The sequence below is a fragment of the Hyla sarda genome, unplaced genomic scaffold (assembly GCF_029499605.1).
Source record: "Hyla sarda isolate aHylSar1 unplaced genomic scaffold, aHylSar1.hap1 scaffold_537, whole genome shotgun sequence".
NCBI lineage: Eukaryota > Metazoa > Chordata > Amphibia > Anura > Hylidae > Hyla > Hyla sarda.
Window position 1 is genome coordinate 77,302 of NW_026610548.1, and position 27,233 is coordinate 104,534.

Below are 27,233 nucleotides of genomic sequence, written 5' to 3' on the forward strand. Positions count from 1 at the left end.
TGTCGTCTATTATGGCCTTCATAGAAGCAACAGGAGATTGTTGCATCCATCTAGAACCCTCAGAACTACAGTGCTATGATGTCACTCACTTCCACAGGCCTTGCAGAGTGTAAACAACAACAACCCAGCTTTGTTGTGTATGTAACCATAGGGATTTGTGATGTCACCTAGAACCTTCACAGCAGCGACAGCTTTATGAGGAGCATCAGCACTGCTCTGCCTGAGCAGAACCATCACCGCCATAGGTTGTCAAATAACCCGGATTTAACCCACACAGGTAAGTCCAATGGGGTGCAGGCATGTCCTCTATGCTTACAGCTTCCCGTGGGTGTTGGTTTGATACCGTTTGGGGACAGCCAAGGAGGCATCTGCAGGCAACAAAGGTAGGTGTGTGCTTGTGTGTGTGTTTCCTATGCAGATCCTAAGCCCAGTGTCACATGCAAGTAGGAGGAGTAAGAAGGGTTCCTGGCAAATCCGGGTTATGGATTGCATTTAAAAAGGCCCCGTGGGAGTGCAATGGGCCCCTGTCTTGCTGCTTAGCAATAATGGTATGGGTTTAGGTTCTGCTGTGTGTACTGGTGGTTGACTGCCCCCCAGCCCAGAGTGTGCATGGAAAATTGTCTGGCAGCCTCCCTGACAGCAAGCAGTGATAGTGCCCATGAAGGGCACCTTGTTGGGCCCGCCCCTTTCACGGTTATCGCTTCTCGGCCTTTTGGCTAAGATCAAGTGTAGTATCTGTTCTTATCAGTTTAATATCTGATACGTCCCCTATCTGGGGACCATATATTAAATGGATTTTTGAGAACGGGGGCCGATTTCGAAGCTTGCTTCCGTCGCCCTATGCATTGACCCGATATGGCAGTATCTTCGGGTACAGTGCACCACCCCCTTACAGGGTTAAAAAGAAAGATTCCTACTTTCATTGCTACCTGCTTGCTGGCTAGTCAGCTAGCCAGCCCTGTGGGCCTTGCTGCTGCTGCAGCCAAAAAACAAAAGGTGGTGCTGCTGCTGCTTCTGCTGCTTCTGCTTCTGCTTGTGTCTGGCCGCTGTTGGAGCGTCCAGGCACAGGACTTCTGCTGCTGCTGACTAAATGGCCTCCTTAATTGGATCATTTGAGTAGCCAGCACACCTGTGCAGGTAGGGCATGACATGATAGGCAGCTGCCTTGATAGCGGGTGGGTGCTGAATGTTCCTAATTGACAAAATAAGATTAATGCTTATGAAGAAATATAAAATCTCATCCCTTCCCCAATATCGCGCCACACCCCTACCCCTTAATTCCCTGGTTGAACTTGATGGACATATGTCTTTTTTCGACCGTACTAACTATGTAACTATGTAACATAACATGGGGGGGGGGGGTCTCCTGGCTGTTCACACAGGTGTGTCATTGCTGTACATTGACCATGCATTGCTTCTGTGGTATTGCAAAGGCAAAGACAAATGCTTCCAGCCATCCATTGCACTAATGGATTGGTCATCAGCTGGCTGTCTATGTCCCGCATCAATATAGACCAAAGTACAGAGGGTTAGGCTATGCTATTGTGCACCTACCTGATGCATCAGAAGGTGCGAGGCCCTTGCTAAATTCTGTGCACAGACTTTGAGATCTATACTTTAGACTGTATCTAAACCTGCTCCAACATGGACTGACATTCTGGCCTACTTTCAGCCGATGCGACTTGTCTGTCGCTGAACAGTCGCTTTTTATGTATTCAGCACCTATGTATAATGTTGTAAAAATGCTCTAGAAGCTAAAGTCGCAGAAATGTCACACATATTTGGCCTGCAACTTTCTGTGCGACAAATTCAGACAGGAAAAATCAGTATAAATCCTTAGAAAATTATCCCCCAGTGTCTCCATCTGCTGGCGGTATTGAATAAGCATTGCTGCACTGATGGGGTATGCATTAGACGAAAAAAAAGAAGAAAAAGAAGAATAATACGCCCAGAAAAGAGGCGAAAAGGAGAAAAGCGTAAAAAAACGTGAAAAAAAAGTAAGAGGAAGAGAAGGGAAAAAAAGGTGGAAATGGGTTTAAAAGTGATTTCGGCGGAGAAATATATATATATATATATATATGTATATATATATATATATACGCGCACACACACACATATATATAAACGTATTCTCCGTTGAGATATTGCAGCCGCTGCTGTGTCCAGGCCCAGGAGCCTTAGCACTGTGCTGTGATGTCACTCAATACCACTGACATCACTAGGTGTAAACAACATCTCTCCTTTGCTGTGTATGTGACTATGGAGCTGTTTGGTGATGTCGTCTATTATGGCCTTCATAGAAGCAACAGGAGATTGTTGCATCCATCTAGAACCCTCAGAACTACAGTGCTATGATGTCACTCACTTCCACAGGCCTTGCAGAGTGTAAACAACAACAACCCAGCTTTGTTGTGTATGTAACCATAGGGATTTGTGATGTCACCTAGAACCTTCACAGCAGCGACAGCTTTATGAGGAGCATCAGCACTGCTCTGCCTGAGCAGAACCATCACCGCCATAGGTTGTCAAATAACCCGGATTTAACCCACACAGGTAAGTCCAATGGGGTGCAGGCATGTCCTCTATGCTTACAGCTTCCCGTGGGTGTTGGTTTGATACCGTTTGGGGACAGCCAAGGAGGCATCTGCAGGCAACAAAGGTAGGTGTGTGCTTGTGTGTGTGTTTCCTATGCAGATCCTAAGCCCAGTGTCACATGCAAGTAGGAGGAGTAAGAAGGGTTCCTGGCAAATCCGGGTTATGGATTGCATTTAAAAAGGCCCCGTGGGAGTGCAATGGGCCCCTGTCTTGCTGCTTAGCAATAATGGTATGGGTTTAGGTTCTGCTGTGTGTACTGGTGGTTGACTGCCCCCCAGCCCAGAGTGTGCATGGAAAATTGTCTGGCAGCCTCCCTGACAGCAAGCAGTGATAGTGCCCATGAAGGGCACCTTGTTGGGCCCGCCCCTTTCACGGTTATCGCTTCTCGGCCTTTTGGCTAAGATCAAGTGTAGTATCTGTTCTTATCAGTTTAATATCTGATACGTCCCCTATCTGGGGACCATATATTAAATGGATTTTTGAGAATGGGGGCCGATTTCGAAGCTTGCTTCCGTCGCCCTATGCATTGACCCGATATGGCAGTATCTTCGGGTACAGTGCACCACCCCCTTACAGGGTTAAAAAGAAAGATTCCTACTTTCATTGCTACCTGCTTGCTGGCTAGCCAGCTAGCCAGCCCTGTGGGCCTTGCTGCTGCTGCAGCCAAAAAACAAAAGGTGGTGCTGCTGCTGCTTCTGCTGCTTCTGCTTCTGCTTGTGTCTGGCCGCTGTTGGAGCGTCCAGGCACAGGACTTCTGCTGCTGCTGACTAAATGGCCTCCTTAATTGGATCATTTGAGTAGCCAGCACACCTGTGCAGGTAGGGCATGACATGATAGGCAGCTGCCTTGATAGCGGGTGGGTGCTGAATGTTCCTAATTGACAAAATAAGATTAATGCTTATGAAGAAATATAAAATCTCATCCCTTCCCCAATATCGCGCCACACCCCTACCCCTTAATTCCCTGGTTGAACTTGATGGACATATGTCTTTTTTCGACCGTACTAACTATGTAACTATGTAACATAACATGGGGGGGGGGGGGGGTCTCCTGGCTGTTCACACAGGTGTGTCATTGCTGTACATTGACCATGCATTGCTTCTGTGGTATTGCAAAGGCAAAGACAAATGCTTCCAGCCATCCATTGCACTAATGGATTGGTCATCAGCTGGCTGTCTATGTCCCGCATCAATATAGACCAAAGTACAGAGGGTTAGGCTATGCTATTGTGCACCTACCTGATGCATCAGAAGGTGCGAGGCCCTTGCTAAATTCTGTGCACAGACTTTGAGATCTATACTTTAGACTGTATCTAAACCTGCTCCAACATGGACTGACATTCTGGCCTACTTTCAGCCGATGCGACTTGTCTGTCGCTGAACAGTCGCTTTTTATGTATTCAGCACCTATGTATAATGTTGTAAAAATGCTCTAGAAGCTAAAGTCGCAGAAATGTCACACATATTTGGCCTGCAACTTTCTGTGCGACAAATTCAGACAGGAAAAATCAGTATAAATCCTTAGAAAATTATCCCCCAGTGTCTCCATCTGCTGGCGGTATTGAATAAGCATTGCTGCACTGATGGGGTATGCATTAGACGAAAAAAAAGAAGAAAAAGAAGAATAATACGCCCAGAAAAGAGGCGAAAAGGAGAAAAACGTAAAAAAACGTGAAAAAAAAGTAAGAGGAAGAGAAGGGAAAAAAAGGTGGAAATGGGTTTAAAAGTGATTTCGGCGGAGAATATATATATATATATATATATATATATATATATATATATATATATACGCGCACACACACACATATATATAAACGTATTCTCCGTTGAGATATTGCAGCCGCTGCTGTGTCCAGGCCCAGGAGCCTTAGCACTGTGCTGTGATGTCACTCAATACCACTGACATCACTAGGTGTAAACAACATCTCTCCTTTGCTGTGTATGTGACTATGGAGCTGTTTGGTGATGTCGTCTATTATGGCCTTCATAGAAGCAACAGGAGATTGTTGCATCCATCTAGAACCCTCAGAACTACAGTGCTATGATGTCACTCACTTCCACAGGCCTTGCAGAGTGTAAACAACAACAACCCAGCTTTGTTGTGTATGTAACCATAGGGATTTGTGATGTCACCTAGAACCTTCACAGCAGCGACAGCTTTATGAGGAGCATCAGCACTGCTCTGCCTGAGCAGAACCATCACCGCCATAGGTTGTCAAATAACCCGGATTTAACCCACACAGGTAAGTCCAATGGGGTGCAGGCATGTCCTCTATGCTTACAGCTTCCCGTGGGTGTTGGTTTGATACCGTTTGGGGACAGCCAAGGAGGCATCTGCAGGCAACAAAGGTAGGTGTGTGCTTGTGTGTGTGTTTCCTATGCAGATCCTAAGCCCAGTGTCACATGCAAGTAGGAGGAGTAAGAAGGGTTCCTGGCAAATCCGGGTTATGGATTGCATTTAAAAAGGCCCCGTGGGAGTGCAATGGGCCCCTGTCTTGCTGCTTAGCAATAATGGTATGGGTTTAGGTTCTGCTGTGTGTACTGGTGGTTGACTGCCCCCCAGCCCAGAGTGTGCATGGAAAATTGTCTGGCAGCCTCCCTGACAGCAAGCAGTGATAGTGCCCATGAAGGGGACCTTGTTGGGCCCGCCCCTTTCACGGTTATCGCTTCTCGGCCTTTTGGCTAAGATCAAGTGTAGTATCTGTTCTTATCAGTTTAATATCTGATACGTCCCCTATCTGGGGACCATATATTAAATGGATTTTTGAGAACGGGGGCCGATTTCGAAGCTTGCTTCCGTCGCCCTATGCATTGACCCGATATGGCAGTATCTTCGGGTACAGTGCACCACCCCCTTACAGGGTTAAAAAGAAAGATTCCTACTTTCATTGCTACCTGCTTGCTGGCTAGCCAGCTAGCCAGCCCTGTGGGCCTTGCTGCTGCAGCCAAAAAACAAAAGGTGGTGCTGCTGCTGCTGCTTCTGCTGCTTCTGCTTGTGTCTGGCCGCTGTTGGAGCGTCCAGGCACAGGACTTCTGCTGCTGCTGACTAAATGGCCTCCTTAATTGGATCATTTGAGTAGCCAGCACACCTGTGCAGGTAGGGCATGACATGATAGGCAGCTGCCTTGATAGCGGGTGGGTGCTGAATGTTCCTAATTGACAAAATAAGATTAATGCTTATGAAGAAATATAAAATCTCATCCCTTCCCCAATATCGCGCCACACCCCTACCCCTTAATTCCCTGGTTGAACTTGATGGACATATGTCTTTTTTCGACCGTACTAACTATGTAACTATGTAACATAACATGGGGGGGGTGGGGGGGGGGGGTGGGGTCTCCTGGCTGTTCACACAGGTGTGTCATTGCTGTACATTGACCATGCATTGCTTCTGTGGTATTGCAAAGGCAAAGACAAATGCTTCCAGCCATCCATTGCACTAATGGATTGGTCATCAGCTGGCTGTCTATGTCCCGCATCAATATAGACCAAAGTACAGAGGGTTAGGCTATGCTATTGTGCACCTACCTGATGCATCAGAAGGTGCGAGGCCCTTGCTAAATTCTGTGCACAGACTTTGAGATCTATACTTTAGACTGTATCTAAACCTGCTCCAACATGGACTGACATTCTGGCCTACTTTCAGCCGATGCGACTTGTCTGTCGCTGAACAGTCGCTTTTTATGTATTCAGCACCTATGTATAATGTTGTAAAAATGCTCTAGAAGCTAAAGTCGCAGAAATGTCACACATATTTGGCCTGCAACTTTCTGTGCGACAAATTCAGACAGGAAAAATCAGTATAAATCCTTAGAAAATTATCCCCCAGTGTCTCCATCTGCTGGCGGTATTGAATAAGCATTGCTGCACTGATGGGGTATGCATTAGACGAAAAAAAAGAAGAAAAAGAAGAATAATACGCCCAGAAAAGAGGCGAAAAGGAGAAAAACGTAAAAAAACGTGAAAAAAAAGTAAGAGGAAGAGAAGGGAAAAAAAGGTGGAAATGGGTTTAAAAGTGATTTCGGCGGAGAAATATATATATATATATATATATATATATATATATATATATATATATATATATATATATACGCGCACACACACACATAGATATAAACGTATTCTCCGTTGAGATATTGCAGCCGCTGCTGTGTCCAGGCCCAGGAGCCTTAGCACTGTGCTGTGATGTCACTCAATACCACTGACATCACTAGGTGTAAACAACATCTCTCCTTTGCTGTGTATGTGACTATGGAGCTGTTTGGTGATGTCGTCTATTATGGCCTTCATAGAAGCAACAGGAGATTGTTGCATCCATCTAGAACCCTCAGAACTACAGTGCTATGATGTCACTCACTTCCACAGGCCTTGCAGAGTGTAAACAACAACAACCCAGCTTTGTTGTGTATGTAACCATAGGGATTTGTGATGTCACCTAGAACCTTCACAGCAGCGACAGCTTTATGAGGAGCATCAGCACTGCTCTGCCTGAGCAGAACCATCACCGCCATAGGTTGTCAAATAACCCGGATTTAACCCACACAGGTAAGTCCAATGGGGTGCAGGCATGTCCTCTATGCTTACAGCTTCCCGTGGGTGTTGGTTTGATACCGTTTGGGGACAGCCAAGGAGGCATCTGCAGGCAACAAAGGTAGGTGTGTGCTTGTGTGTGTGTTTCCTATGCAGATCCTAAGCCCAGTGTCACATGCAAGTAGGAGGAGTAAGAAGGGTTCCTGGCAAATCCGGGTTATGGATTGCATTTAAAAAGGCCCCGTGGGAGTGCAATGGGCCCCTGTCTTGCTGCTTAGCAATAATGGTATGGGTTTAGGTTCTGCTGTGTGTACTGGTGGTTGACTGCCCCCCAGCCCAGAGTGTGCATGGAAAATTGTCTGGCAGCCTCCCTGACAGCAAGCAGTGATAGTGCCCATGAAGGGGACCTTGTTGGGCCCGCCCCTTTCACGGTTATCGCTTCTCGGCCTTTTGGCTAAGATCAAGTGTAGTATCTGTTCTTATCAGTTTAATATCTGATACGTCCCCTATCTGGGGACCATATATTAAATGGATTTTTGAGAACGGGGGCCGATTTCGAAGCTTGCTTCCGTCGCCCTATGCATTGACCCGATATGGCAGTATCTTCGGGTACAGTGCACCACCCCCTTACAGGGTTAAAAAGAAAGATTCCTACTTTCATTGCTACCTGCTTGCTGGCTAGCCAGCTAGCCAGCCCTGTGGGCCTTGCTGCTGCAGCCAAAAAACAAAAGGTGGTGCTGCTGCTGCTGCTTCTGCTGCTTCTGCTTGTGTCTGGCCGCTGTTGGAGCGTCCAGGCACAGGACTTCTGCTGCTGCTGACTAAATGGCCTCCTTAATTGGATCATTTGAGTAGCCAGCACACCTGTGCAGGTAGGGCATGACATGATAGGCAGCTGCCTTGATAGCGGGTGGGTGCTGAATGTTCCTAATTGACAAAATAAGATTAATGCTTATGAAGAAATATAAAATCTCATCCCTTCCCCAATATCGCGCCACACCCCTACCCCTTAATTCCCTGGTTGAACTTGATGGACATATGTCTTTTTTCGACCGTACTAACTATGTAACTATGTAACATAACATGGGGGGGGGGGGGGGTCTCCTGGCTGTTCACACAGGTGTGTCATTGCTGTACATTGACCATGCATTGCTTCTGTGGTATTGCAAAGGCAAAGACAAATGCTTCCAGCCATCCATTGCACTAATGGATTGGTCATCAGCTGGCTGTCTATGTCCCGCATCAATATAGACCAAAGTACAGAGGGTTAGGCTATGCTATTGTGCACCTACCTGATGCATCAGAAGGTGCGAGGCCCTTGCTAAATTCTGTGCACAGACTTTGAGATCTATACTTTAGACTGTATCTAAACCTGCTCCAACATGGACTGACATTCTGGCCTACTTTCAGCCGATGCGACTTGTCTGTCGCTGAACAGTCGCTTTTTATGTATTCAGCACCTATGTATAATGTTGTAAAAATGCTCTAGAAGCTAAAGTCGCAGAAATGTCACACATATTTGGCCTGCAACTTTCTGTGCGACAAATTCAGACAGGAAAAATCAGTATAAATCCTTAGAAAATTATCCCCCAGTGTCTCCATCTGCTGGCGGTATTGAATAAGCATTGCTGCACTGATGGGGTATGCATTAGACGAAAAAAAAGAAGAAAAAGAAGAATAATACGCCCAGAAAAGAGGCGAAAAGGAGAAAAACGTAAAAAAACGTGAAAAAAAAGTAAGAGGAAGAGAAGGGAAAAAAAGGTGGAAATGGGTTTAAAAGTGATTTCGGCGGAGAAATATATATATATATATATATATATATATATATATATATATATACGCGCACACACACACATATATATAAACGTATTCTCCGTTGAGATATTGCAGCCGCTGCTGTGTCCAGGCCCAGGAGCCTTAGCACTGTGCTGTGATGTCACTCAATACCACTGACATCACTAGGTGTAAACAACATCTCTCCTTTGCTGTGTATGTGACTATGGAGCTGTTTGGTGATGTCGTCTATTATGGCCTTCATAGAAGCAACAGGAGATTGTTGCATCCATCTAGAACCCTCAGAACTACAGTGCTATGATGTCACTCACTTCCACAGGCCTTGCAGAGTGTAAACAACAACAACCCAGCTTTGTTGTGTATGTAACCATAGGGATTTGTGATGTCACCTAGAACCTTCACAGCAGCGACAGCTTTATGAGGAGCATCAGCACTGCTCTGCCTGAGCAGAACCATCACCGCCATAGGTTGTCAAATAACCCGGATTTAACCCACACAGGTAAGTCCAATGGGGTGCAGGCATGTCCTCTATGCTTACAGCTTCCCGTGGGTGTTGGTTTGATACCGTTTGGGGACAGCCAAGGAGGCATCTGCAGGCAACAAAGGTAGGTGTGTGCTTGTGTGTGTGTTTCCTATGCAGATCCTAAGCCCAGTGTCACATGCAAGTAGGAGGAGTAAGAAGGGTTCCTGGCAAATCCGGGTTATGGATTGCATTTAAAAAGGCCCCGTGGGAGTGCAATGGGCCCCTGTCTTGCTGCTTAGCAATAATGGTATGGGTTTAGGTTCTGCTGTGTGTACTGGTGGTTGACTGCCCCCCAGCCCAGAGTGTGCATGGAAAATTGTCTGGCAGCCTCCCTGACAGCAAGCAGTGATAGTGCCCATGAAGGGGACCTTGTTGGGCCCGCCCCTTTCACGGTTATCGCTTCTCGGCCTTTTGGCTAAGATCAAGTGTAGTATCTGTTCTTATCAGTTTAATATCTGATACGTCCCCTATCTGGGGACCATATATTAAATGGATTTTTGAGAACGGGGGCCGATTTCGAAGCTTGCTTCCGTCGCCCTATGCATTGACCCGATATGGCAGTATCTTCGGGTACAGTGCACCACCCCCTTACAGGGTTAAAAAGAAAGATTCCTACTTTCATTGCTACCTGCTTGCTGGCTAGCCAGCTAGCCAGCCCTGTGGGCCTTGCTGCTGCAGCCAAAAAACAAAAGGTGGTGCTGCTGCTGCTGCTTCTGCTGCTTCTGCTTGTGTCTGGCCGCTGTTGGAGCGTCCAGGCACAGGACTTCTGCTGCTGCTGACTAAATGGCCTCCTTAATTGGATCATTTGAGTAGCCAGCACACCTGTGCAGGTAGGGCATGACATGATAGGCAGCTGCCTTGATAGCGGGTGGGTGCTGAATGTTCCTAATTGACAAAATAAGATTAATGCTTATGAAGAAATATAAAATCTCATCCCTTCCCCAATATCGCGCCACACCCCTACCCCTTAATTCCCTGGTTGAACTTGATGGACATATGTCTTTTTTCGACCGTACTAACTATGTAACTATGTAACATAACATGGGGGGGGGGGGGGGGTCTCCTGGCTGTTCACACAGGTGTGTCATTGCTGTACATTGACCATGCATTGCTTCTGTGGTATTGCAAAGGCAAAGACAAATGCTTCCAGCCATCCATTGCACTAATGGATTGGTCATCAGCTGGCTGTCTATGTCCCGCATCAATATAGACCAAAGTACAGAGGGTTAGGCTATGCTATTGTGCACCTACCTGATGCATCAGAAGGTGCGAGGCCCTTGCTAAATTCTGTGCACAGACTTTGAGATCTATACTTTAGACTGTATCTAAACCTGCTCCAACATGGACTGACATTCTGGCCTACTTTCAGCCGATGCGACTTGTCTGTCGCTGAACAGTCGCTTTTTATGTATTCAGCACCTATGTATAATGTTGTAAAAATGCTCTAGAAGCTAAAGTCGCAGAAATGTCACACATATTTGGCCTGCAACTTTCTGTGCGACAAATTCAGACAGGAAAAATCAGTATAAATCCTTAGAAAATTATCCCCCAGTGTCTCCATCTGCTGGCGGTATTGAATAAGCATTGCTGCACTGATGGGGTATGCATTAGACGAAAAAAAAGAAGAAAAAGAAGAATAATACGCCCAGAAAAGAGGCGAAAAGGAGAAAAACGTAAAAAAACGTGAAAAAAAAGTAAGAGGAAGAGAAGGGAAAAAAAGGTGGAAATGGGTTTAAAAGTGATTTCGGCGGAGAAATATATATATATATATATATATATATATATATATATATATATATACGCGCACACACACACATATATATAAACGTATTCTCCGTTGAGATATTGCAGCCGCTGCTGTGTCCAGGCCCAGGAGCCTTAGCACTGTGCTGTGATGTCACTCAATACCACTGACATCACTAGGTGTAAACAACATCTCTCCTTTGCTGTGTATGTGACTATGGAGCTGTTTGGTGATGTCGTCTATTATGGCCTTCATAGAAGCAACAGGAGATTGTTGCATCCATCTAGAACCCTCAGAACTACAGTGCTATGATGTCACTCACTTCCACAGGCCTTGCAGAGTGTAAACAACAACAACCCAGCTTTGTTGTGTATGTAACCATAGGGATTTGTGATGTCACCTAGAACCTTCACAGCAGCGACAGCTTTATGAGGAGCATCAGCACTGCTCTGCCTGAGCAGAACCATCACCGCCATAGGTTGTCAAATAACCCGGATTTAACCCACACAGGTAAGTCCAATGGGGTGCAGGCATGTCCTCTATGCTTACAGCTTCCCGTGGGTGTTGGTTTGATACCGTTTGGGGACAGCCAAGGAGGCATCTGCAGGCAACAAAGGTAGGTGTGTGCTTGTGTGTGTGTTTCCTATGCAGATCCTAAGCCCAGTGTCACATGCAAGTAGGAGGAGTAAGAAGGGTTCCTGGCAAATCCGGGTTATGGATTGCATTTAAAAAGGCCCCGTGGGAGTGCAATGGGCCCCTGTCTTGCTGCTTAGCAATAATGGTATGGGTTTAGGTTCTGCTGTGTGTACTGGTGGTTGACTGCCCCCCAGCCCAGAGTGTGCATGGAAAATTGTCTGGCAGCCTCCCTGACAGCAAGCAGTGATAGTGCCCATGAAGGGGACCTTGTTGGGCCCGCCCCTTTCACGGTTATCGCTTCTCGGCCTTTTGGCTAAGATCAAGTGTAGTATCTGTTCTTATCAGTTTAATATCTGATACGTCCCCTATCTGGGGACCATATATTAAATGGATTTTTGAGAACGGGGGCCGATTTCGAAGCTTGCTTCCGTCGCCCTATGCATTGACCCGATATGGCAGTATCTTCGGGTACAGTGCACCACCCCCTTACAGGGTTAAAAAGAAAGATTCCTACTTTCATTGCTACCTGCTTGCTGGCTAGCCAGCTAGCCAGCCCTGTGGGCCTTGCTGCTGCAGCCAAAAAACAAAAGGTGGTGCTGCTGCTGCTGCTTCTGCTGCTTCTGCTTGTGTCTGGCCGCTGTTGGAGCGTCCAGGCACAGGACTTCTGCTGCTGCTGACTAAATGGCCTCCTTAATTGGATCATTTGAGTAGCCAGCACACCTGTGCAGGTAGGGCATGACATGATAGGCAGCTGCCTTGATAGCGGGTGGGTGCTGAATGTTCCTAATTGACAAAATAAGATTAATGCTTATGAAGAAATATAAAATCTCATCCCTTCCCCAATATCGCGCCACACCCCTACCCCTTAATTCCCTGGTTGAACTTGATGGACATATGTCTTTTTTCGACCGTACTAACTATGTAACTATGTAACATAACATGGGGGGGGGGGGGGGGGGTCTCCTGGCTGTTCACACAGGTGTGTCATTGCTGTACATTGACCATGCATTGCTTCTGTGGTATTGCAAAGGCAAAGACAAATGCTTCCAGCCATCCATTGCACTAATGGATTGGTCATCAGCTGGCTGTCTATGTCCCGCATCAATATAGACCAAAGTACAGAGGGTTAGGCTATGCTATTGTGCACCTACCTGATGCATCAGAAGGTGCGAGGCCCTTGCTAAATTCTGTGCACAGACTTTGAGATCTATACTTTAGACTGTATCTAAACCTGCTCCAACATGGACTGACATTCTGGCCTACTTTCAGCCGATGCGACTTGTCTGTCGCTGAACAGTCGCTTTTTATGTATTCAGCACCTATGTATAATGTTGTAAAAATGCTCTAGAAGCTAAAGTCGCAGAAATGTCACACATATTTGGCCTGCAACTTTCTGTGCGACAAATTCAGACAGGAAAAATCAGTATAAATCCTTAGAAAATTATCCCCCAGTGTCTCCATCTGCTGGCGGTATTGAATAAGCATTGCTGCACTGATGGGGTATGCATTAGACGAAAAAAAAGAAGAAAAAGAAGAATAATACGCCCAGAAAAGAGGCGAAAAGGAGAAAAACGTAAAAAAACGTGAAAAAAAAGTAAGAGGAAGAGAAGGGAAAAAAAGGTGGAAATGGGTTTAAAAGTGATTTCGGCGGAGAAATATATATATATATATATATATATATATATATATATATATATACGCGCACACACACACATATATATAAACGTATTCTCCGTTGAGATATTGCAGCCGCTGCTGTGTCCAGGCCCAGGAGCCTTAGCACTGTGCTGTGATGTCACTCAATACCACTGACATCACTAGGTGTAAACAACATCTCTCCTTTGCTGTGTATGTGACTATGGAGCTGTTTGGTGATGTCGTCTATTATGGCCTTCATAGAAGCAACAGGAGATTGTTGCATCCATCTAGAACCCTCAGAACTACAGTGCTATGATGTCACTCACTTCCACAGGCCTTGCCGAGTGTAAACAACAACAACCCAGCTTTGTTGTGTATGTAACCATAGGGATTTGTGATGTCACCTAGAACCTTCACAGCAGCGACAGCTTTATGAGGAGCATCAGCACTGCTCTGCCTGAGCAGAACCATCACCGCCATAGGTTGTCAAATAACCCGGATTTAACCCACACAGGTAAGTCCAATGGGGTGCAGGCATGTCCTCTATGCTTACAGCTTCCCGTGGGTGTTGGTTTGATACCGTTTGGGGACAGCCAAGGAGGCATCTGCAGGCAACAAAGGTAGGTGTGTGCTTGTGTGTGTGTTTCCTATGCAGATCCTAAGCCCAGTGTCACATGCAAGTAGGAGGAGTAAGAAGGGTTCCTGGCAAATCCGGGTTATGGATTGCATTTAAAAAGGCCCCGTGGGAGTGCAATGGGCCCCTGTCTTGCTGCTTAGCAATAATGGTATGGGTTTAGGTTCTGCTGTGTGTACTGGTGGTTGACTGCCCCCCAGCCCAGAGTGTGCATGGAAAATTGTCTGGCAGCCTCCCTGACAGCAAGCAGTGATAGTGCCCATGAAGGGGACCTTGTTGGGCCCGCCCCTTTCACGGTTATCGCTTCTCGGCCTTTTGGCTAAGATCAAGTGTAGTATCTGTTCTTATCAGTTTAATATCTGATACGTCCCCTATCTGGGGACCATATATTAAATGGATTTTTGAGAACGGGGGCCGATTTCGAAGCTTGCTTCCGTCGCCCTATGCATTGACCCGATATGGCAGTATCTTCGGGTACAGTGCACCACCCCCTTACAGGGTTAAAAAGAAAGATTCCTACTTTCATTGCTACCTGCTTGCTGGCTAGCCAGCTAGCCAGCCCTGTGGGCCTTGCTGCTGCAGCCAAAAAACAAAAGGTGGTGCTGCTGCTGCTGCTTCTGCTGCTTCTGCTTGTGTCTGGCCGCTGTTGGAGCGTCCAGGCACAGGACTTCTGCTGCTGCTGACTAAATGGCCTCCTTAATTGGATCATTTGAGTAGCCAGCACACCTGTGCAGGTAGGGCATGACATGATAGGCAGCTGCCTTGATAGCGGGTGGGTGCTGAATGTTCCTAATTGACAAAATAAGATTAATGCTTATGAAGAAATATAAAATCTCATCCCTTCCCCAATATCGCGCCACACCCCTACCCCTTAATTCCCTGGTTGAACTTGATGGACATATGTCTTTTTTCGACCGTACTAACTATGTAACTATGTAACATAACATGGGGGGGGGGGGGGGGGGGTCTCCTGGCTGTTCACACAGGTGTGTCATTGCTGTACATTGACCATGCATTGCTTCTGTGGTATTGCAAAGGCAAAGACAAATGCTTCCAGCCATCCATTGCACTAATGGATTGGTCATCAGCTGGCTGTCTATGTCCCGCATCAATATAGACCAAAGTACAGAGGGTTAGGCTATGCTATTGTGCACCTACCTGATGCATCAGAAGGTGCGAGGCCCTTGCTAAATTCTGTGCACAGACTTTGAGATCTATACTTTAGACTGTATCTAAACCTGCTCCAACATGGACTGACATTCTGGCCTACTTTCAGCCGATGCGACTTGTCTGTCGCTGAACAGTCGCTTTTTATGTATTCAGCACCTATGTATAATGTTGTAAAAATGCTCTAGAAGCTAAAGTCGCAGAAATGTCACACATATTTGGCCTGCAACTTTCTGTGCGACAAATTCAGACAGGAAAAATCAGTATAAATCCTTAGAAAATTATCCCCCAGTGTCTCCATCTGCTGGCGGTATTGAATAAGCATTGCTGCACTGATGGGGTATGCATTAGACGAAAAAAAAGAAGAAAAAGAAGAATAATACGCCCAGAAAAGAGGCGAAAAGGAGAAAAACGTAAAAAAACGTGAAAAAAAAGTAAGAGGAAGAGAAGGGAAAAAAAGGTGGAAATGGGTTTAAAAGTGATTTCGGCGGAGAAATATATATATATATATATATATATATATATATATATATATATATATATATACGCGCACACACACACATATATATAAACGTATTCTCCGTTGAGATATTGCAGCCGCTGCTGTGTCCAGGCCCAGGAGCCTTAGCACTGTGCTGTGATGTCACTCAATACCACTGACATCACTAGGTGTAAACAACATCTCTCCTTTGCTGTGTATGTGACTATGGAGCTGTTTGGTGATGTCGTCTATTATGGCCTTCATAGAAGCAACAGGAGATTGTTGCATCCATCTAGAACCCTCAGAACTACAGTGCTATGATGTCACTCACTTCCACAGGCCTTGCAGAGTGTAAACAACAACAACCCAGCTTTGTTGTGTATGTAACCATAGGGATTTGTGATGTCACCTAGAACCTTCACAGCAGCGACAGCTTTATGAGGAGCATCAGCACTGCTCTGCCTGAGCAGAACCATCACCGCCATAGGTTGTCAAATAACCCGGATTTAACCCACACAGGTAAGTCCAATGGGGTGCAGGCATGTCCTCTATGCTTACAGCTTCCCGTGGGTGTTGGTTTGATACCGTTTGGGGACAGCCAAGGAGGCATCTGCAGGCAACAAAGGTAGGTGTGTGCTTGTGTGTGTGTTTCCTATGCAGATCCTAAGCCCAGTGTCACATGCAAGTAGGAGGAGTAAGAAGGGTTCCTGGCAAATCCGGGTTATGGATTGCATTTAAAAAGGCCCCGTGGGAGTGCAATGGGCCCCTGTCTTGCTGCTTAGCAATAATGGTATGGGTTTAGGTTCTGCTGTGTGTACTGGTGGTTGACTGCCCCCCAGCCCAGAGTGTGCATGGAAAATTGTCTGGCAGCCTCCCTGACAGCAAGCAGTGATAGTGCCCATGAAGGGGACCTTGTTGGGCCCGCCCCTTTCACGGTTATCGCTTCTCGGCCTTTTGGCTAAGATCAAGTGTAGTATCTGTTCTTATCAGTTTAATATCTGATACGTCCCCTATCTGGGGACCATATATTAAATGGATTTTTGAGAACGGGGGCCGATTTCGAAGCTTGCTTCCGTCGCCCTATGCATTGACCCGATATGGCAGTATCTTCGGGTACAGTGCACCACCCCCTTACAGGGTTAAAAAGAAAGATTCCTACTTTCATTGCTACCTGCTTGCTGGCTAGCCAGCTAGCCAGCCCTGTGGGCCTTGCTGCTGCAGCCAAAAAACAAAAGGTGGTGCTGCTGCTGCTGCTTCTGTTGCTTCTGCTTGTGTCTGGCCGCTGTTGGAGCGTCCAGGCACAGGACTTCTGCTGCTGCTGACTAAATGGCCTCCTTAATTGGATCATTTGAGTAGCCAGCACACCTGTGCAGGTAGGGCATGACATGATAGGCAGCTGCCTTGATAGCGGGTGGGTGCTGAATGTTCCTAATTGACAAAATAAGATTAATGCTTATGAAGAAATATAAAATCTCATCCCTTCCCCAATATCGCGCCACACCCCTACCCCTTAATTCCCTGGTTGAACTTGATGGACATATGTCTTTTTTCGACCGTACTAACTATGTAACTATGTAACATAACATGGGGGGGGGGGGGGGGGGTCTCCTGGCTGTTCACACAGGTGTGTCATTGCTGTACATTGACCATGCATTGCTTCTGTGGTATTGCAAAGGCAAAGACAAATGCTTCCAGCCATCCATTGCACTAATGGATTGGTCATCAGCTGGCTGTCTATGTCCCGCATCAATATAGACCAAAGTACAGAGGGTTAGGCTATGCTATTGTGCACCTACCTGATGCATCAGAAGGTGCGAGGCCCTTGCTAAATTCTGTGCACAGACTTTGAGATCTATACTTTAGACTGTATCTAAACCTGCTCCAACATGGACTGACATTCTGGCCTACTTTCAGCCGATGCGACTTGTCTGTCGCTGAACAGTCGCTTTTTATGTATTCAGCACCTATGTATAATGTTGTAAAAATGCTCTAGAAGCTAAAGTCGCAGAAATGTCACACATATTTGGCCTGCAACTTTCTGTGCGACAAATTCAGACAGGAAAAATCAGTATAAATCCTTAGAAAATTATCCCCCAGTGTCTCCATCTGCTGGCGGTATTGAATAAGCATTGCTGCACTGATGGGGTATGCATTAGACGAAAAAAAAGAAGAAAAAGAAGAATAATACGCCCAGAAAAGAGGCGAAAAGGAGAAAAACGTAAAAAAACGTGAAAAAAAAGTAAGAGGAAGAGAAGGGAAAAAAAGGTGGAAATGGGTTTAAAAGTGATTTCGGCGGAGAAATATATATATATATATATATATATATATATATATATACGCGCACACACACACATATATATAAACGTATTCTCCGTTGAGATATTGCAGCCGCTGCTGTGTCCAGGCCCAGGAGCCTTAGCACTGTGCTGTGATGTCACTCAATACCACTGACATCACTAGGTGTAAACAACATCTCTCCTTTGCTGTGTATGTGACTATGGAGCTGTTTGGTGATGTCGTCTATTATGGCCTTCATAGAAGCAACAGGAGATTGTTGCATCCATCTAGAACCCTCAGAACTACAGTGCTATGATGTCACTCACTTCCACAGGCCTTGCAGAGTGTAAACAACAACAACCCAGCTTTGTTGTGTATGTAACCATAGGGATTTGTGATGTCACCTAGAACCTTCACAGCAGCGACAGCTTTATGAGGAGCATCAGCACTGCTCTGCCTGAGCAGAACCATCACCGCCATAGGTTGTCAAATAACCCGGATTTAACCCACACAGGTAAGTCCAATGGGGTGCAGGCATGTCCTCTATGCTTACAGCTTCCCGTGGGTGTTGGTTTGATACCGTTTGGGGACAGCCAAGGAGGCATCTGCAGGCAACAAAGGTAGGTGTGTGCTTGTGTGTGTGTTTCCTATGCAGATCCTAAGCCCAGTGTCACATGCAAGTAGGAGGAGTAAGAAGGGTTCCTGGCAAATCCGGGTTATGGATTGCATTTAAAAAGGCCCCGTGGGAGTGCAATGGGCCCCTGTCTTGCTGCTTAGCAATAATGGTATGGGTTTAGGTTCTGCTGTGTGTACTGGTGGTTGACTGCCCCCCAGCCCAGAGTGTGCATGGAAAATTGTCTGGCAGCCTCCCTGACAGCAAGCAGTGATAGTGCCCATGAAGGGGACCTTGTTGGGCCCGCCCCTTTCACGGTTATCGCTTCTCGGCCTTTTGGCTAAGATCAAGTGTAGTATCTGTTCTTATCAGTTTAATATCTGATACGTCCCCTATCTGGGGACCATATATTAAATGGATTTTTGAGAACGGGGGCCGATTTCGAAGCTTGCTTCCGTCGCCCTATGCATTGACCCGATATGGCAGTATCTTCGGGTACAGTGCACCACCCCCTTACAGGGTTAAAAAGAAAGATTCCTACTTTCATTGCTACCTGCTTGCTGGCTAGCCAGCTAGCCAGCCCTGTGGGCCTTGCTGCTGCAGCCAAAAAACAAAAGGTGGTGCTGCTGCTGCTGCTTCTGCTGCTTCTGCTTGTGTCTGGCCGCTGTTGGAGCGTCCAGGCACAGGACTTCTGCTGCTGCTGACTAAATGGCCTCCTTAATTGGATCATTTGAGTAGCCAGCACACCTGTGCAGGTAGGGCATGACATGATAGGCAGCTGCCTTGATAGCGGGTGGGTGCTGAATGTTCCTAATTGACAAAATAAGATTAATGCTTATGAAGAAATATAAAATCTCATCCCTTCCCCAATATCGCGCCACACCCCTACCCCTTAATTCCCTGGTTGAACTTGATGGACATATGTCTTTTTTCGACCGTACTAACTATGTAACTATGTAACATAACATGGGGGGGGGGGGGGGGGGTCTCCTGGCTGTTCACACAGGTGTGTCATTGCTGTACATTGACCATGCATTGCTTCTGTGGTATTGCAAAGGCAAAGACAAATGCTTCCAGCCATCCATTGCACTAATGGATTGGTCATCAGCTGGCTGTCTATGTCCCGCATCAATATAGACCAAAGTACAGAGGGTTAGGCTATGCTATTGTGCACCTACCTGATGCATCAGAAGGTGCGAGGCCCTTGCTAAATTCTGTGCACAGACTTTGAGATCTATACTTTAGACTGTATCTAAACCTGCTCCAACATGGACTGACATTCTGGCCTACTTTCAGCCGATGCGACTTGTCTGTCGCTGAACAGTCGCTTTTTATGTATTCAGCACCTATGTATAATGTTGTAAAAATGCTCTAGAAGCTAAAGTCGCAGAAATGTCACACATATTTGGCCTGCAACTTTCTGTGCGACAAATTCAGACAGGAAAAATCAGTATAAATCCTTAGAAAATTATCCCCCAGTGTCTCCATCTGCTGGCGGTATTGAATAAGCATTGCTGCACTGATGGGGTATGCATTAGACGAAAAAAAAGAAGAAAAAGAAGAATAATACGCCCAGAAAAGAGGCGAAAAGGAGAAAAACGTAAAAAAACGTGAAAAAAAAGTAAGAGGAAGAGAAGGGAAAAAAAGGTGGAAATGGGTTTAAAAGTGATTTCGGCGGAGAAATATATATATATATATATATATATATATATATATATATATATATATATATATACGCGCACACACACACATATATATAAACGTATTCTCCGTTGAGATATTGCAGCCGCTGCTGTGTCCAGGCCCAGGAGCCTTAGCACTGTGCTGTGATGTCACTCAATACCACTGACATCACTAGGTGTAAACAACATCTCTCCTTTGCTGTGTATGTGACTATGGAGCTGTTTGGTGATGTCGTCTATTATGGCCTTCATAGAAGCAACAGGAGATTGTTGCATCCATCTAGAACCCTCAGAACTACAGTGCTATGATGTCACTCACTTCCACAGGCCTTGCAGAGTGTAAACAACAACAACCCAGCTTTGTTGTGTATGTAACCATAGGGATTTGTGATGTCACCTAGAACCTTCACAGCAGCGACAGCTTTATGAGGAGCATCAGCACTGCTCTGCCTGAGCAGAACCATCACCGCCATAGGTTGTCAAATAACCCGGATTTAACCCACACAGGTAAGTCCAATGGGGTGCAGGCATGTCCTCTATGCTTACAGCTTCCCGTGGGTGTTGGTTTGATACCGTTTGGGGACAGCCAAGGAGGCATCTGCAGGCAACAAAGGTAGGTGTGTGCTTGTGTGTGTGTTTCCTATGCAGATCCTAAGCCCAGTGTCACATGCAAGTAGGAGGAGTAAGAAGGGTTCCTGGCAAATCCGGGTTATGGATTGCATTTAAAAAGGCCCCGTGGGAGTGCAATGGGCCCCTGTCTTGCTGCTTAGCAATAATGGTATGGGTTTAGGTTCTGCTGTGTGTACTGGTGGTTGACTGCCCCCCAGCCCAGAGTGTGCATGGAAAATTGTCTGGCAGCCTCCCTGACAGCAAGCAGTGATAGTGCCCATGAAGGGGACCTTGTTGGGCCCGCCCCTTTCACGGTTATCGCTTCTCGGCCTTTTGGCTAAGATCAAGTGTAGTATCTGTTCTTATCAGTTTAATATCTGATACGTCCCCTATCTGGGGACCATGTATTAAATGGATTTTTGAGAACGGGGGCCGATTTCGAAGCTTGCTTCCGTCGCCCTATGCATTGACCCGATATGGCAGTATCTTCGGGTACAGTGCACCACCCCCTTACAGGGTTAAAAAGAAAGATTCCTACTTTCATTGCTACCTGCTTGCTGGCTAGCCAGCTAGCCAGCCCTGTGGGCCTTGCTGCTGCAGCCAAAAAACAAAAGGTGGTGCTGCTGCTGCTGCTTCTGCTGCTTCTGCTTGTGTCTGGCCGCTGTTGGAGCGTCCAGGCACAGGACTTCTGCTGCTGCTGACTAAATGGCCTCCTTAATTGGATCATTTGAGTAGCCAGCACACCTGTGCAGGTAGGGCATGACATGATAGGCAGCTGCCTTGATAGCGGGTGGGTGCTGAATGTTCCTAATTGACAAAATAAGATTAATGCTTATGAAGAAATATAAAATCTCATCCCTTCCCCAATATCGCGCCACACCCCTACCCCTTAATTCCCTGGTTGAACTTGATGGACATATGTCTTTTTTCGACCGTACTAACTATGTAACTATGTAACATAACATGGGGGGGGGGGGGGGGGTCTCCTGGCTGTTCACACAGGTGTGTCATTGCTGTACATTGACCATGCATTGCTTCTGTGGTATTGCAAAGGCAAAGACAAATGCTTCCAGCCATCCATTGCACTAATGGATTGGTCATCAGCTGGCTGTCTATGTCCCGCATCAATATAGACCAAAGTACAGAGGGTTAGGCTATGCTATTGTGCACCTACCTGATGCATCAGAAGGTGCGAGGCCCTTGCTAAATTCTGTGCACAGACTTTGAGATCTATACTTTAGACTGTATCTAAACCTGCTCCAACATGGACTGACATTCTGGCCTACTTTCAGCCGATGCGACTTGTCTGTCGCTGAACAGTCGCTTTTTATGTATTCAGCACCTATGTATAATGTTGTAAAAATGCTCTAGAAGCTAAAGTCGCAGAAATGTCACACATATTTGGCCTGCAACTTTCTGTGCGACAAATTCAGACAGGAAAAATCAGTATAAATCCTTAGAAAATTATCCCCCAGTGTCTCCATCTGCTGGCGGTATTGAATAAGCATTGCTGCACTGATGGGGTATGCATTAGACGAAAAAAAAGAAGAAAAAGAAGAATAATACGCCCAGAAAAGAGGCGAAAAGGAGAAAAACGTAAAAAAACGTGAAAAAAAAGTAAGAGGAAGAGAAGGGAAAAAAAGGTGGAAATGGGTTTAAAAGTGATTTCGGCGGAGAAATATATATATATATATATATATATATATATACGCGCACACACACACATATATATAAACGTATTCTCCGTTGAGATATTGCAGCCGCTGCTGTGTCCAGGCCCAGGAGCCTTAGCACTGTGCTGTGATGTCACTCAATACCACTGACATCACTAGGTGTAAACAACATCTCTCCTTTGCTGTGTATGTGACTATGGAGCTGTTTGGTGATGTCGTCTATTATGGCCTTCATAGAAGCAACAGGAGATTGTTGCATCCATCTAGAACCCTCAGAACTACAGTGCTATGATGTCACTCACTTCCACAGGCCTTGCAGAGTGTAAACAACAACAACCCAGCTTTGTTGTGTATGTAACCATAGGGATTTGTGATGTCACCTAGAACCTTCACAGCAGCGACAGCTTTATGAGGAGCATCAGCACTGCTCTGCCTGAGCAGAACCATCACCGCCATAGGTTGTCAAATAACCCGGATTTAACCCACACAGGTAAGTCCAATGGGGTGCAGGCATGTCCTCTATGCTTACAGCTTCCCGTGGGTGTTGGTTTGATACCGTTTGGGGACAGCCAAGGAGGCATCTGCAGGCAACAAAGGTAGGTGTGTGCTTGTGTGTGTGTTTCCTATGCAGATCCTAAGCCCAGTGTCACATGCAAGTAGGAGGAGTAAGAAGGGTTCCTGGCAAATCCGGGTTATGGATTGCATTTAAAAAGGCCCCGTGGGAGTGCAATGGGCCCCTGTCTTGCTGCTTAGCAATAATGGTATGGGTTTAGGTTCTGCTGTGTGTACTGGTGGTTGACTGCCCCCCAGCCCAGAGTGTGCATGGAAAATTGTCTGGCAGCCTCCCTGACAGCAAGCAGTGATAGTGCCCATGAAGGGGACCTTGTTGGGCCCGCCCCTTTCACGGTTATCGCTTCTCGGCCTTTTGGCTAAGATCAAGTGTAGTATCTGTTCTTATCAGTTTAATATCTGATACGTCCCCTATCTGGGGACCATATATTAAATGGATTTTTGAGAACGGGGGCCGATTTCGAAGCTTGCTTCCGTCGCCCTATGCATTGACCCGATATGGCAGTATCTTCGGGTACAGTGCACCACCCCCTTACAGGGTTAAAAAGAAAGATTCCTACTTTCATTGCTACCTGCTTGCTGGCTAGCCAGCTAGCCAGCCCTGTGGGCCTTGCTGCTGCAGCCAAAAAACAAAAGGTGGTGCTGCTGCTGCTGCTTCTGCTGCTTCTGCTTGTGTCTGGCCGCTGTTGGAGCGTCCAGGCACAGGACTTCTGCTGCTGCTGACTAAATGGCCTCCTTAGGATCATTTGAGTAGCCAGCACACCTGTGCAGGTAGGGCATGACATGATAGGCAGCTGCCTTGATAGCGGGTGGGTGCTGAATGTTCCTAATTGACAAAATAAGATTAATGCTTATGAAGAAATATAAAATCTCATCCCTTCCCCAATATCGCGCCACACCCCTACCCCTTAATTCCCTGGTTGAACTTGATGGACATATGTCTTTTTTCGACCGTACTAACTATGTAACTATGTAACATAACATGGGGGGGGGGGGGGGGGGGGGTCTCCTGGCTGTTCACACAGGTGTGTCATTGCTGTACATTGACCATGCATTGCTTCTGTGGTATTGCAAAGGCAAAGACAAATGCTTCCAGCCATCCATTGCACTAATGGATTGGTCATCAGCTGGCTGTCTATGTCCCGCATCAATATAGACCAAAGTACAGAGGGTTAGGCTATGCTATTGTGCACCTACCTGATGCATCAGAAGGTGCGAGGCCCTTGCTAAATTCTGTGCACAGACTTTGAGATCTATACTTTAGACTGTATCTAAACCTGCTCCAACATGGACTGACATTCTGGCCTACTTTCAGCCGATGCGACTTGTCTGTCGCTGAACAGTCGCTTTTTATGTATTCAGCACCTATGTATAATGTTGTAAAAATGCTCTAGAAGCTAAAGTCGCAGAAATGTCACACATATTTGGCCTGCAACTTTCTGTGCGACAAATTCAGACAGGAAAAATCAGTATAAATCCTTAGAAAATTATCCCCCAGTGTCTCCATCTGCTGGCGGTATTGAATAAGCATTGCTGCACTGATGGGGTATGCATTAGACGAAAAAAAAGAAGAAAAAGAAGAATAATACGCCCAGAAAAGAGGCGAAAAGGAGAAAAACGTAAAAAAACGTGAAAAAAAAGTAAGAGGAAGAGAAGGGAAAAAAAGGTGGAAATGGGTTTAAAAGTGATTTCGGCGGAGATATATATATATATATATATATATATATATATATATGTATATATATATATATATATATATATATATATATACGCGCACACACACACATATATATAAACGTATTCTCCGTTGAGATATTGCAGCCGCTGCTGTGTCCAGGCCCAGGAGCCTTAGCACTGTGCTGTGATGTCACTCAATACCACTGACATCACTAGGTGTAAACAACATCTCTCCTTTGCTGTGTATGTGACTATGGAGCTGTTTGGTGATGTCGTCTATTATGGCCTTCATAGAAGCAACAGGAGATTGTTGCATCCATCTAGAACCCTCAGAACTACAGTGCTATGATGTCACTCACTTCCACAGGCCTTGCAGAGTGTAAACAACAACAACCCAGCTTTGTTGTGTATGTAACCATAGGGATTTGTGATGTCACCTAGAACCTTCACAGCAGCGACAGCTTTATGAGGAGCATCAGCACTGCTCTGCCTGAGCAGAACCATCACCGCCATAGGTTGTCAAATAACCCGGATTTAACCCACACAGGTAAGTCCAATGGGGTGCAGGCATGTCCTCTATGCTTACAGCTTCCCGTGGGTGTTGGTTTGATACCGTTTGGGGACAGCCAAGGAGGCATCTGCAGGCAACAAAGGTAGGTGTGTGCTTGTGTGTGTGTTTCCTATGCAGATCCTAAGCCCAGTGTCACATGCAAGTAGGAGGAGTAAGAAGGGTTCCTGGCAAATCCGGGTTATGGATTGCATTTAAAAAGGCCCCGTGGGAGTGCAATGGGCCCCTGTCTTGCTGCTTAGCAATAATGGTATGGGTTTAGGTTCTGCTGTGTGTACTGGTGGTTGACTGCCCCCCAGCCCAGAGTGTGCATGGAAAATTGTCTGGCAGCCTCCCTGACAGCAAGCAGTGATAGTGCCCATGAAGGGGACCTTGTTGGGCCCGCCCCTTTCACGGTTATCGCTTCTCGGCCTTTTGGCTAAGATCAAGTGTAGTATCTGTTCTTATCAGTTTAATATCTGATACGTCCCCTATCTGGGGACCATATATTAAATGGATTTTTGAGAACGGGGGCCGATTTCGAAGCTTGCTTCCGTCGCCCTATGCATTGACCCGATATGGCAGTATCTTCGGGTACAGTGCACCACCCCCTTACAGGGTTAAAAAGAAAGATTCCTACTTTCATTGCTACCTGCTTGCTGGCTAGCCAGCTAGCCAGCCCTGTGGGCCTTGCTGCTGCAGCCAAAAAACAAAAGGTGGTGCTGCTGCTGCTGCTTCTGCTGCTTCTGCTTGTGTCTGGCCGCTGTTGGAGCGTCCAGGCACAGGACTTCTGCTGCTGCTGACTAAATGGCCTCCTTAATTGGATCATTTGAGTAGCCAGCACACCTGTGCAGGTAGGGCATGACATGATAGGCAGCTGCCTTGATAGCGGGTGGGTGCTGAATGTTCCTAATTGACAAAATAAGATTAATGCTTATGAAGAAATATAAAATCTCATCCCTTCCCCAATATCGCGCCACACCTCTACCCCTTAATTCCCTGGTTGAACTTGATGGACATATGTCTTTTTTCGACCGTACTAACTATGTAACTATGTAACATAACATGGGGGGGGGGGGGTGTCTCCTGGCTGTTCACACAGGTGTGTCATTGCTGTACATTGACCATGCATTGCTTCTGTGGTATTGCAAAGGCAAAGACAAATGCTTCCAGCCATCCATTGCACTAATGGATTGGTCATCAGCTGGCTGTCTATGTCCCGCATCAATATAGACCAAAGTACAGAGGGTTAGGCTATGCTATTGTGCACCTACCTGATGCATCAGAAGGTGCGAGGCCCTTGCTAAATTCTGTGCACAGACTTTGAGATCTATACTTTAGACTGTATCTAAACCTGCTCCAACATGGACTGACATTCTGGCCTACTTTCAGCCGATGCGACTTGTCTGTCGCTGAACAGTCGCTTTTTATGTATTCAGCACCTATGTATAATGTTGTAAAAATGCTCTAGAAGCTAAAGTCACAGAAATGTCACACATATTTGGCCTGCAACTTTCTGTGCGACAAATTCAGACAGGAAAAATCAGTATAAATCCTTAGAAAATTATCCCCCAGTGTCTCCATCTGCTGGCGGTATTGAATAAGCATTGCTGCACTGATGGGGTATGCATTAGACGAAAAAAAAGAAGAAAAAGAAGAATAATACGCCCAGAAAAGAGGCGAAAAGGAGAAAAACGTAAAAAAACGTGAAAAAAAAGTAAGAGGAAGAGAAGGGAAAAAAAGGTGGAAATGGGTTTAAAAGTGATTTCGGCGGAGAAATATATATATATATATATATATATATATATATATATATACGCGCACACACACACATATATATAAACGTA

The 27,233-nt window shown here is 46.0% G+C and overlaps 12 non-coding genes across 12 annotated transcripts; all 12 read left to right on the plus strand.

The window, feature by feature from the left end:
* Positions 1-696: 696 nt before the first annotated feature.
* On the plus strand, positions 697-887 carry LOC130339222 (U2 spliceosomal RNA). Its single transcript, XR_008879630.1, has one exon. It is a non-coding gene; the product is annotated as a U2 spliceosomal RNA (small nuclear RNA).
* A 2,085-nt stretch (positions 888-2,972) lies between these two features.
* LOC130339196 (U2 spliceosomal RNA) lies at positions 2,973-3,163 on the plus strand. The gene has a single exon (XR_008879607.1). It is a non-coding gene; the product is annotated as a U2 spliceosomal RNA (small nuclear RNA).
* Positions 3,164-5,256: 2,093 nt separating this feature from the next.
* On the plus strand, positions 5,257-5,447 carry LOC130339223 (U2 spliceosomal RNA). Its single transcript, XR_008879631.1, has one exon. It is a non-coding gene; the product is annotated as a U2 spliceosomal RNA (small nuclear RNA).
* Positions 5,448-7,558: 2,111 nt separating this feature from the next.
* Positions 7,559-7,749, plus strand: LOC130339224 (U2 spliceosomal RNA). Its single transcript, XR_008879632.1, has one exon. It is a non-coding gene; the product is annotated as a U2 spliceosomal RNA (small nuclear RNA).
* Positions 7,750-9,833: 2,084 nt separating this feature from the next.
* LOC130339225 (U2 spliceosomal RNA) lies at positions 9,834-10,024 on the plus strand. The gene has a single exon (XR_008879633.1). It is a non-coding gene; the product is annotated as a U2 spliceosomal RNA (small nuclear RNA).
* A 2,087-nt stretch (positions 10,025-12,111) lies between these two features.
* Positions 12,112-12,302, plus strand: LOC130339226 (U2 spliceosomal RNA). Its single transcript, XR_008879634.1, has one exon. It is a non-coding gene; the product is annotated as a U2 spliceosomal RNA (small nuclear RNA).
* A 2,087-nt stretch (positions 12,303-14,389) lies between these two features.
* LOC130339227 (U2 spliceosomal RNA) lies at positions 14,390-14,580 on the plus strand. Its single transcript, XR_008879635.1, has one exon. It is a non-coding gene; the product is annotated as a U2 spliceosomal RNA (small nuclear RNA).
* A 2,096-nt stretch (positions 14,581-16,676) lies between these two features.
* On the plus strand, positions 16,677-16,867 carry LOC130339228 (U2 spliceosomal RNA). Its single transcript, XR_008879636.1, has one exon. It is a non-coding gene; the product is annotated as a U2 spliceosomal RNA (small nuclear RNA).
* Positions 16,868-18,948: 2,081 nt separating this feature from the next.
* Positions 18,949-19,139, plus strand: LOC130339229 (U2 spliceosomal RNA). The gene has a single exon (XR_008879637.1). It is a non-coding gene; the product is annotated as a U2 spliceosomal RNA (small nuclear RNA).
* Positions 19,140-21,236: 2,097 nt separating this feature from the next.
* Positions 21,237-21,427, plus strand: LOC130339183 (U2 spliceosomal RNA). Its single transcript, XR_008879598.1, has one exon. It is a non-coding gene; the product is annotated as a U2 spliceosomal RNA (small nuclear RNA).
* A 2,074-nt stretch (positions 21,428-23,501) lies between these two features.
* On the plus strand, positions 23,502-23,692 carry LOC130339230 (U2 spliceosomal RNA). Its single transcript, XR_008879638.1, has one exon. It is a non-coding gene; the product is annotated as a U2 spliceosomal RNA (small nuclear RNA).
* Positions 23,693-25,805: 2,113 nt separating this feature from the next.
* On the plus strand, positions 25,806-25,996 carry LOC130339231 (U2 spliceosomal RNA). The gene has a single exon (XR_008879639.1). It is a non-coding gene; the product is annotated as a U2 spliceosomal RNA (small nuclear RNA).
* The last annotated feature ends 1,237 nt before the right edge of the window (positions 25,997-27,233 follow it).